Here is a 12358-nt window from a genome sequence, read left to right on the forward strand (position 1 = left end):
TATTTGGGACATTAAGTGCTAACATATCAGAGCTTAAACTGAAAGGCAATGTTGCTTGCGGTCGTACTGCTCAGCAAAATAATATAGTTTTGCTGCTGTTAATAGGTAAATACTTTCATTTGTGGAAGGAAAATGGTGATTCAAAATCGTTTGATGCCCCTTAAACTCTCACAGCAGCTGGATATTTTGCATTGGTTTCTGTAATATTCTTGTGATAACATTCCTATCCCGCAGGGGTCTTCTTGAATATCGGAGCACTCATCTTTTTTAAGTTTTGCATAATGTGAGATATTAAAATTAAGGCTGGTGTTTACTGTTCAGTTCTTACACACATATTCCACATTCACAGCTAGATATTATTTCCCTTGGAAATGCTTTCTGTCCCTGCCAGTTACTGAATGCAATCAGATGGCTTTGCATGGGCCAGCATACCAATTAAGTACCATGCCTGGGATGCACGCTGCTTCCTCTGTCAGAAGCTCAATGGTTCATCGGCAAGTGAGCCGTGTATATTGATAAGGAGAAAGCCTGAGCCCACAGTGGAGGCAGAATCTATTTCTCAAAAAAGCTTTCAGAGAGTGGTTTGAGGGGAAAAGGGGCAGGCGACATGTAAAATGGCTAGAAAAATTAAACAGGAGGAAAGATTAATGGAAGCAGGATCAGAAAAATATTCAATTAGAACTTGCAGGCCTGGTCACATTACTCTGTGTTATTGTACATCTTGTCATTACCCAAATCTGTTGCTAAAGTGTTGGCATTTGTCTTCATTATGCAGTAAAATGGTATAATGAATAGGTTACAAATATGATGGAGGAAATGCCCTGGAATTATCACAATGCCTGAAAATGAAGAATGCCTTAATTTAAATTATTGGTGTGTGGCATCTGCCAAGTGCACAGACAGATGTGAATAGTGTAACATGGTTTTGTTCTGATGGTGCCTTCAAGGTTTCTTTTCTCCTTCAAAGGGGTTTTTGGGCAGAATCCTTCTTTAAAAGCCAATGTCAGGGATGTGATACACAGAGAGCAGCATTTGACATACTTAGCTGCAAGGAACTGCACAGCCTGATATCTTAGGTCTGGTTTTAGAAACTTCTGCAAGAAGCACTCCCCTACATTGCAGATGGAGAGCTGGTTAATGTATAGATTATGGCTTTTAACAATTAAATTAAATTTGAGATGGGTAAAAAGCTACTGCTCAGCCTAGTTAATTAGACATGATTTAGTCTTCAAAATTGCAATGATCCGTAGAGACGTGTTACCTTTCAAGTTCAGTTTTGCATTTGACTGATTATTATCTTCTAGAAATACATTTTCAGGATATTTAAACCTAACATTTGGCCTACTTTATAACTGCAAGATTCTGAAAATCAGTACCAGTACATAATAAAGAATTTTATATTAGGACCAGGATAGGAATTAATATTTTACTAAAAGTTCAAATAAAATCTTAAATAATATCGAAGTACTATTTCAGTGGTAGGGATCATAGCCCTCCTTTTCCTAGATATGTATTAAGTTTAATAAAACTTCTGAATGGCTGCAAGGACTGTCCACCCACGCTGATGTCCATGCTTCCAAACGCATTAGGAAGTATGTATCATAAAAAGAATATGTACATTTGAGGAGGAGAATAAAAAGTCATGTGGTCATCCAGCAAGGATGCAAACCTGAAGCTGGAGGAAAGTCTGTCAGCTTAGTCCTCTGCTAGAGACTTTTTATGTGACCCTCAGCAGGTCTTGGTAGGTGCCTGAGCTTCATGCTCCCACCTGGAAAATGGGCATGAGGAGGAATGGAGGACAGAAGGCTGAAAGGGATACCCTAAATTGCTCTGTCTAAACTGAAATTCTTGGGGCACTCAGAAGTTAGAGCAGTGAGTTTGATAGAAACAAGCTATTAAATTACTTGCTTCAGTTTTTGAAGGCTGTCACACACTGTTGCAGTTCATGCCACTGCATGCAGATAATGCAATACATGAAAAGGTGTTTTCTACCTTATGTGTGAAAAGTGAAGTATTCTGATGGAGATTTGTACAGTTGTTCATACTAAATTCTTTATCTTGTGTTGCTATTTTTGTCTTGATTAATATGTGTTACTTTGACATAGATCAAACAGTTCAGTAAGATATAATTTCTATAAGATCATCATTTTTTGTTCCATTAGATTTCATGACATATAGGTATCTTTGCTTCTCTGTGAATGGTAGGTATATTTAAACATGTAATATGCTGAAGTTGATAGGATTATGCTTTCAGAGGTTAATTCTAGTCTTACAATTTATAAATGCTACTAGATTCTTTGTGGTAATGTTTCACGGTTAAACTGCACAAATTTGAGCTAGAGGGCTCAGAAAATTAGTAATAAAATTTATACCAAATCTCTCACTTCTCAGTCACTGTTGGGTTGAATCCAGCCTTGGTTCTGAGTAACCAAAACTTGCCTGACTGTCTGACAGCTCTTTTGTGGCTTAGATGTTTCCAAGTGAACAAGTGTCCACCACAGAAAAAAAAAAAATCACCTGCATAAATAGAAGGTTGCAGCAGAAGAGCATCTATGGGCACTGGAAACAGCTAACTTCTCTGACCATTGGATAAAGTGTGTTGCAAAAGTGTTCTGCACAGCTCTTTCTGGAATTACCTAAAATGTCTAAATCCTGCTGTTCCCCTTCTGTGCACCCCCAGCTGAGTAAGCTCCTGTAATGTCTTTCATGAAGTGCTGGTCAGCAGCAGCTGAAGTTGTCAGCCAGGTGGCTGAGAAGGCCAATGGCATCCTGGCCTGCATCAGCAATAGGGTGGCCAGCAGGAGCAGGGCAGGGATTGTCCCCGTGTACTTGTACTGGTACAGCCCTGCCTTGATTCCTGTGTCCACTTCTGGGCACCTCACTACCAGAAGGACATTGAGGTGCTGCAGCAAGTCTAGAGAAGGGCAAAGGAAGCTGGTGAAGGGTCTGGAGCCCAAGTCTGATGAGGAGAGGCTGAGGGAGCTGGGGTTGTTTGACCTGGAACAAACAATGCTCAGTTGCTCTCTACAGCTACGTGTCTAGAAAGGCTGTAGCTGGTTGGTCTCTTCTCTCAAATAAAAAATGACAGGACAAGAGGAAATGGCCCCTGGTTGTGCCAGGGGAGGCTTAGGTTGGATATTAGGAAATATTTATTCACTGAAGGAGCCGGCAGGGCATTGGAACAGGCCCTTCAGGGAAGGACACCATCCCTGGAAGTGTTAAAAAATGTGGATGTGGCACTTAGAGAAATTGTTTAGGGTTGAACACAGCACTGCTGGATTAACAGTTGGACTCAATGATCTTAGAGCTATTTTCTAACCTTAATTATTTTATGTTTCTATTCTATGATTCTACTCTATGTTGTAAGTTTGCCTAAATGTTGTCCTGATTTTGGCTGGAATAGAGTTAATTTTCTTTTTAGTAGAAGCAGCAGTAGTAGTAGGGGAGGATGTTTTATATTTGTGCTGAAAACAATTTTAGTAGATGTTTTTACTCTTGGATAGTGGTCTTACCTAGCCATATTAATGTCTACTACAAAGCAATTGGAAACCTGGACAGGCAAGTGCAGCTGACTTTAAAGGTTTGACTGTATGGTGGCAAGACAGCCAAATGTGAAGTTTTGGGAGATAGTTACTGGTTGTGGCTGGTCACAGCTCTGGTATATGGCCAAAAGTTTTTGGTGAGCTGTCTCCAGTGTTGCATTGCATCATCTGGTTGGACTTAATGATCTTAGAAGTCTTTTCCAACCTAAACACTTCTATGATTCTATGATTACTTCTGAGCAGTGCTCACAAAGTGTCAAGGCCTTTCCTGCTTCTCACACCAGCCTGCCACTGACAGGGCTTGGAGAGGACACAGTTAGGACAGCTATTCTATACCATTTGGTGTCATGCTCAGCATATACCACTGGGGAAGGAAGAAAGAAGAGGCAGGATGCTTGGAATGATGATATTTGTTGACTTTATTCTCAAGTAATCCTTGTGCATGATGGAGCCCTGCTGTCCTGAAGATGGCTGAGAACACATGCTTATCCAAGAGACATGGTGAATTCCTTGTTTTGCTTTTCCTTTACCTATTAAACTTTAATAAAATGGATTCTCTTCCCTATCCTACGGGGGAGGTGAGGAGCAAGTGAGTGACTGTGTGGTGCTTCGTTGCTGTCTGGAGTTAAACCATGACAAATGCGCATAAGATGAAATGCTATACTGTTTTCCCTCCCTTTGAAATAAAGCTCTGATCTTTACAGCTTACAAGTTAGCTCCCTGATGAACAAATAGTTCATTACAGGACTCGTGTAATGGTAACAGTGTAGGAAAACACTTATAATGATAGGGATGTCAGAACTAAAGAAGCAGGATGATGTCCATGTTTTTTTAATCATTTTTTCTTAGAATAGTGGAACTGGTACAAAAGGGAAAAAAATAATTCCCTTTCTGAAGATGAAACCAGAGGGGGAAAATCTATCATTGATTGGAATTAGATCTATATTTACCAGAAGGATACATGGTATAAGACCTAAAACTGTGATTCCAACTACTTATCATTAATGCTGGGGAAACTTGGTGCAGGGGTTCACGTGGTTGTCAGAAACACGGGAGTCCCATGTCCTTTTGCTGCTTTTGCCCTGAGAGCCTTTTTGAGTGTGCTTGAACCAGTCTCTGAGCTTTCGTTTCCTGAATGTAGAAGAAGAAGAAGGATATCACTCCTGCTCCTAAAATGCAGCAGTGTGAGTTAAATATATTCATGTTTGTGTACAAGTGCCTCACAGAGATGGCCCTGGCAGGAGCTCCAGCAAGTCAGACAGAGCTCTTGTTAGACCTTGTAGGATAGAAAGGATTAGTGTGTCTGGCTGTATTTGCTTTGCACTATATTTTAATTCATTTTCTTTCTCATGAGTTCATGTGAGTGGCAATGGTATTCCCAGCCTGCCAGCATAACCCTGGCCAGGAGTGTCTCTGCCTGGGTTGAGGCTGTGAGTCTCCTCCAGGGGTAAGTCAGGAGCGGGGATGTGTTCTTTGGTTCCTGGTATTATCCCTTCACCTTCTTGAGCCAGGGCCACACATAACTACCTAGCAGAGCCAGCTGAAAAGGTGTTAATGCTGAGTTGAGAATGATTGTAAGCAACAGAAGTCTGATCTGAAAATTCAACTTAGTGTCTCCTTTCTGAAGGAAGGCATGACTTTTTAAATGGACACTACTGGTGGATTGAGTATCAAAGTGGTAAATGTGGCAAAAGTAAAAAGTTGTATGCTTTCCAGCATTTGAGAATAATTACACACCAATTAATTGAAGAAAATGACATCTGACACTGTCAGTGTTCTGAAGTATCACATATTAGACCCCAAAAAGTAAATGAGACACATATTCATTTTAATTAAAATGTTATCAAGAGGTGCTGTTGACCAAGAAGCCCATTAACAATAATCAGCTTTAGTAACAAGTGAGCAAGTCAATTTATTGAACTGAACTAAAAAGCAAACCCAGTAACAGCTGCCCACTGAGCAAGCATTTGATCTTTCAGCTTTCTCTGATTAGCAGAGGGAGGCGTTCCTTGAATATTACAGACTTTTGTCTACTTTCTCACTACTTTGTGGTTACTTGTAGAAACTGTCTCCATGGTGCAATCAGCATTTGCTCATCAAACTTAAAAGGGAGCTTTACTAGCAGATCCAACTTCAAAGAAGACATTTATAGAGAGAGCAGTTGCCGGGTACCATTATTTTCTTTTGTGCCTCAGCTGTTAAAATCTTTGCACAGGATGGACTGTTTTCCTTGGAGATCTGGCTCTTTGACATACAGAAGCTAGTGCACAAGATTTGAGGGTTGCAACAGAGGCAGGCTACTTGCAATCTAGAATTACGTGGTTGCACAAATTTATGTCTTCAATCTAAATTCGTTAACTTCACTCCTTAGGATGAATTTCTATGTGCTAAGGAGCATTAAAGTGGCCAGATACTTCTTAAGAAGATTTCCACCCTTACAGGACATCTCAATATGAACATAAAAATGATGATGGTGACTAAGTTACTGATTGTACCAGGGAGCATCAGGAATTTTGATGAAGTACACTTTGCTCTGCTGCCAGCATCAGAAACAGGAGCAGCCCTGCTGCAGGCCTCTACCTGGGACATTTTGGGGAGCCACCACACCTGGCCTCTTTTTGCTGTGCCTGTAAAATGGTGCCAATCATTTTTCAGCTGAAGAAAATTTTAAAAATCAGTTCTCATGTTCCTTTAGCTCTTGATCGGTGAAAAATTGCTCACTACGTGAGTAATAGGTTTTTCTAGAATTGGCCATTATTTCAGAAAAAATTTTTAATAGTTCCATGTGAAAAATGCCAAAGGTAAAGTGGACTTGTATGTCCAAAATATAGTACAATTGATAGTAGGTTAATTCTCTTTTTCACAGGAAGGAGTGCAGAGCTTTGGATTCTTCCTGAATCCATCATCAAGCAAGACGCATCAGCTTCCTTGACTGTGGGAGAGCATACCAGGTCCAGAAGCCCTCCAGATGCCTTTCTAAAAGCTCTATTTTAATGGTTATGATACAAGAAGAAGGAATTTTTATAGCAATTCAGCCAACTTTTGTCTGACAGAACATTTTAGGTGGGAAAATGAATCCTGTCAAAAAAGCATTGATGCCTTTTAAGTCCTACTGTGGACAATAGACACATCTGTCACTTACTGTTCAGAGGGCATGCCATGTTGGGCAAAACTGAAAGTCAATGAGATTTAGTGTACTTCAGTCATTTTGAAAACAGTATCCAGTAAACCACTGGTCCAGAAGTTTACCCAGGAATATATTCAATGTAGAAAGAACAGCAGCAGCCACTGAAATGGAAAAGATTGATGCTAAAACTGAAATAAAAGTTTCCTATTTTTTCATGTTTAATCAGTAAACAACCTTCTTAGAAATGCAGACATGTATGAAAATAATCTTAAATATTAGAATCGGAGGGATTCTTTTCATATTTTGTTGCAAAACATTTTAGAAGATTTGGCAAGAAATAAAGAAGTTAAGTACTAAAGGAATGTCTTCACAGAACTTTAAAATATCTTTTTAAAAATGAACTTCAGCACAATTTTTTTCTTTTGACAATTTTAAAGTACCTCTACTGGCACTAGAACATTTGTAATTATTTCCAGTGGAGAAATTGGAGTGAGGACTGAATAGATAGGGGAACTCTTGAAAGAATGATTGTAATCCGGTTATGTCTGATCTGCTGTCCATCAGCAGGGAAGGTTATTGGCTCTATGAGACTGTTATTATAGCTAAGCGGAACAGTATATTCAAACTTGAAATGCTATGATAAAATAGCATCTAGAAATCTGTGTTACTTCCTCCACATGTTGTTTAGTGAGACACTGGTGGCTCTTCAATTGTTTGCACTGAAGTCTTTTGAAGGTCCTTTAAAAATTATTTTTGTTTGGAAGCTGATACATTTCATATTATTTTGGAATTTATGTTTCCTCATATCTCTTTTCATGGATATCCCAATCCAAGTTCAGTGGCCAGTTTATTTTCTGCATACATGCATTTTATTTTTAGGACCAATGGGTGGTTTCTCACATGGGGTGCTGGCAGATTTTCTTCTTGTGGGGATGGGGACCTAGCCCAGAGCTAAATGCCTTTAGCTTCACTAGAATAAGTAAAAGGCACGAGCAGCCATCAGCCCTGTCACAGCCTGATCTGTGATCTGTGCTGCAGAGATCCCTACTCACCCAGCCTGCACAGTGGGAAGTGGAAGAGTGAGATAATTTGACTTAGAGGCTGCAGTGGTCAGTGGCCCCAGTGGTCACTCTTGGCATACAACAGAAGTTGGTCTGAACATGTTGCAGATGGTGTTTTCTTCCTACAATCCTTGCCTCAAGAAAGGATTGCCTGCTTAAGGCCTCCTGGTTATCTTTTGGAAATGATAAGCAGAAATAGAGCTCACTGAGGATCCAGACCATTTATTGTGTTTTTTTCTGGATTTTTTTGTGATGACTCAGCTACCATTTAGCAAAAACTCTTAGGAATTAATTAGGCTTGTTGCTCATAAGCAATAGCTGACAAGTTATGTAAACTCTGCAAAATGCACCGAGTGTGGGAGAAGTTACTGCCTGTAATAGATTTAGCATTTAAGGGCTTGCTTTTTGAATTTCAGTTGTTACTTAGTATTGCAAGAGTGTGGAACTCTAGTGGCTCAGCCAGTCATTCAGGGCGTAAGTTCAATTGATGGTAAACACACAAATGGAGGTCCAAGCAACAGGTCTGCCTTTAGAGGATCTTCTATTTCTTTCCATTTGCTGCATAATATGATGTTAATAACATGAATCAGTGTGTTTGGACTTAAAAGGATTTTTTTTTACTTTCAATATAAATCAGTGATGAACCATCCTAATTAAATAGCAGGGCCAAAATCTGATGCCGTTTCCAGATAAGAATCTTATTAAGTGGAATGCACCTTTTGATTTTATTTTTTTTTTTTAATGGATGAGAAAGTAAGCTTCAGAGGTTAAATGGTGTTCAAAATTGTCTAATTGTCTTGTCTCAGCCAAGTCCTTACGGTGTGTATGGAGGAGGAAATGAGACCACTGAAGATGCTATAACTAACTACTATACTACTGCACTAACTATAATCAGCCACCAGTTTACTGGAGGGTCTTTGAAAATTATAACTCTTATCCCTGTCCCCAGGTGCAGCATCACTGATCTGGCAGTGCCATCCTCAGCACAATCACATTGATTCCAGCAATTTGGCTGTGTCAGGCACCTATTAGTGCTGTGATAGTGTGTGGTCTGGTCAGGTGAGATTTTTTTTTGTAACTTCTAGCACTGACCAGGGATGGAAAAATATAAATATAACCATTCCCTTCATAACATACTTTTTAATATATGAAAAACATTTTGCCTTTCAGCAGAGCTCACGGGAGTCCCAGGAAAACGATTCTGGCTCACAGTCCAGGGAGATCATGGTGGTCGGGCGCTGTTGGGTCACGGTGACAGGACAAAGCAGCTCCGGGTGGTAAATTCATTCTCTTCACTAATTTCCTGACCTGGGAACACTATTTTCAGTTCCCTTGTTATTTGGGCTTGTTATTTTAGGGGTTTTTGTCTTTTCGTGGTACCCATAAGTCCCCTGTACCTCCTTATTTGCATATTGTCATGCACCATTTTAGGGAGCAGTGGAGATGGACCGAGGTGAAAAGGATACAGGTACAGGGTCAGGGATGGACAACTGGGAACATTAACAATCAACAAGAGCATTAACAACAAGGTGATTAAGGCATAGACAACTAAACATTGATAACAGTAACACTGATTAACAAAACTTTTCCTTGGGGATTTATTCCCCACAATAACTGCTCTCAGCTTAGCACCAACCCTCACTTTCCCATTGGCAAGAGCCTGCTGCACTTTTGAAGGTTGGAATGGGGAATAGCCCCACGGCCCTTCTGCTGTAGCACTGAAGCAACTTCTCTCACTGCCTCAAACTACTGCAGGAGAGGCACTTGAGCTTCTGTTTATAAATGTTCCAAACTTTATTTTTCCAAGTTTCTTGTTCCCCAGTTGATTGAAGGGTTTCTTCTGTGGAAGGTAATCTGGTTTAACATGTCTCTTTCAGAAGAACCCATTTTCTTTGGCAAAGGTACACTTCAGAAAAAAAGAAAATAGATTCTTAACTAGACATAACACCAGATGAGTAAATACTAGTTTTCACCTACCTTTGAGAACAATCATGAAATTTAACAGTGAAAAAGAGCATAGGAGCCAAACCATAATCTGAAGGTGAAGTAAAGACTAAATATATCTTGTCTATGCAGCAGAAATATTTTCTAAAGGCTCTGAAACATGAATGAAAAAAAAAAAGATTGTGCAACTTTCCCCTTTATAAGAGAATGTGTTGGATTTATTTGATAGAGCAATTAGCACAGTTTAATTAATTTTCTCTTTTAAGAGTCATAATTGCTTTGACTATGCTTTTTACCAGGTTGTTTTTTGTTGTTGAACGTGACATTATCTGTCACCAAGGTTAAATAAGGGAAACACTGCCTACTGGTAATACAACAGAAAGCTTTAGTGAAAAATCAATATTGTTTTAAGGACAATTTTCTCTAATTAGATTGAGATGATAACATGGCTGATCTCTCAAGAAGTAAATTAACTTTCTATATATATGCAGAATTTTGGTAAAAGTATCATTAAAAAGGGAAACTCAGATGAGGCAATTCAAGTTGAAAAGCCTCAGCTCCTGACTCACCTGATGGTAACAGTAGCAGGGATTTTCATTTGCAAAATATCAGCTTCTTCCCTAAATTATTATTCATTAGTTTATTTATGTGAGTGATTTAGATTTAAATATAACCTATTACCAAGGAAAAAGAATATGTCAGTGCAATGAACTTACTGTCAATATGTTTTCTGTCATTAATGCCTATCTGGGCTAAAAAAGAATGGGTATTTTTAGTTTTGTTGTTTATTTTTTTATCTGAGATGAGTCATAATTATGTGTTATAAAATGCTATCAGTATAGAATTGGCTGTAACTTGTAGGAGTCTATGTGAAGGTCGGTTTCAGAAGATGCTGGTTAAGCGATGACACTAATGGCAGAAGCTTTCTTAGGATTATGGAATTTTAGAATATCCTGAGTTGGAAGGAGGCCACAAAGATCATCATGTCCAACACCTGGCCCTGCACAGGACACCCCAAAAGTCACACCCTGTGCCTGAGAGAATTGTTCAAACACTTCTTGAGCTCTGTCAGGCTTGGAGCTGTGACCACTGCCCTGGGGAGCCTGTGCCAGAGCCCAGCCACCCTCTGGGTGGAGACCCTTTTCCTACCCATTTTTAGTCAAAAATTTATTTCAATAGTGGAAATACAGTGAGAAATGATGTGAATAAGTGGTGAAGTGATGAAGATGAAATAAAATAGATGCATTCAAGAGACGTTTCTCTGCAGTAATACAGAGATTCCTTTGCATATGGGTTTCTGGGGGAAAAAATAAATAGGCAAACAGCTTCAGTACAAGGACAGGGAGCCCAGCAGAATTAATGATTTCCTGTGGATGCAGAAAAGTGACTCATTTTCTACAAGCCATTATCTCCTCCACAAGCAAAGAAAACTGTTTAAAGTCCTGTGCAAAACTAGAGACATGATCAGAAACTGTGCTTTAAATGAAGGGCACGATTTTATTGTTGTTTGTACTGTAGGTAACCCAAAATTATCAGCCAAGATTTTTGACTGATTTATCAACACTGGATCAATTTTAAGCTTTCTTAGGCAGGCACAGGCGCTTGGAGTTCTGCAGGGTTGAGCTCAGCCCTTGTCCCTTGCAGAAGGAGTACCCAGTAGGCACTTTAGTATCTTTGTGTCCTAAGACAATTTTTTCAAGTCTGTTGGATTTGATGTAATCTTCTGTTCTGCCTGATCAAATGTGAAAGGCAACACAGAAGACCATTAGTATTATTCTGATCCAAAAGGCAGTGCTCAAAGTTGGATGTATCCATGTATTAAACATTTAGTCAATAAGAGAAAATTGCTCAAAATATGTGAGAAAGAACGTGGTTGAATTTGTTGTCTTCAGCTTCTATTTACATTTGTGATTGAATTTCAGTAGCAGATGATTGCAGCACATAATTTAATAATCAGCTCTTGGATGGTTCTGTAAATACAGTAAAGATCACTATCTTATTTAGGTATGTACCTTGTTGAGTAGATGATAAACAAGGCAGGAGACTGATAAAAACAAAGCTGTGACAGAGACAGTGTTGGAGATTTTCCTGAGTTTTTAGTGAACATTACATGTGCACCTAAGTATCTCTTCAATCTCCCTAGGGTCAGGGGAAGAGAATCAAAGGAGAATGGGACTCCAAATCTCCTGAGAAATGAGGTGAAAAGGGCATCAATGAAACCAATTTCAAAATCAAATTGCTGTAGGTTTTAGAGATACTGATAACCTGCTAATACTCCAACAATAAAAAAGCAGATAAACAGCACCACCTGTTCCTGTCTTTTCTTTGTCATCAAGTAAAGATCACTGGATATTTAAAATGCTTAGACATCCAGTGACAAAAAGAGAAACAGTGATTTAAGTGACAATCGTGGTGGCGAACAATCAAGTGAGACAAGGCATTGGCAGGAAAAAGAATACTTTGCAGGACACAGGGCTGTTTTTATTTCTTAATGCTCCCCAAAACTTTATAGCTTAATAAACATTAACATCACTCCAGGTTAACATGGCTGTGACATTCATCTACTTTTCTTTTGTCTCAAAAGCATTCACGACAGAGTTGGTTTAAAAGTTCAGATTAAACGATGCCACCAAAGTTGTCAGTTTCTGCTTTCACCCTTCACTGTGGGGCTGTGATGGCTGAAG

The sequence above is a fragment of the Sturnus vulgaris genome, chromosome 5 (genome assembly GCF_052056855.1).
Source record: "Sturnus vulgaris isolate bStuVul1 chromosome 5, bStuVul1.hap1, whole genome shotgun sequence".
NCBI lineage: Eukaryota > Metazoa > Chordata > Aves > Passeriformes > Sturnidae > Sturnus > Sturnus vulgaris.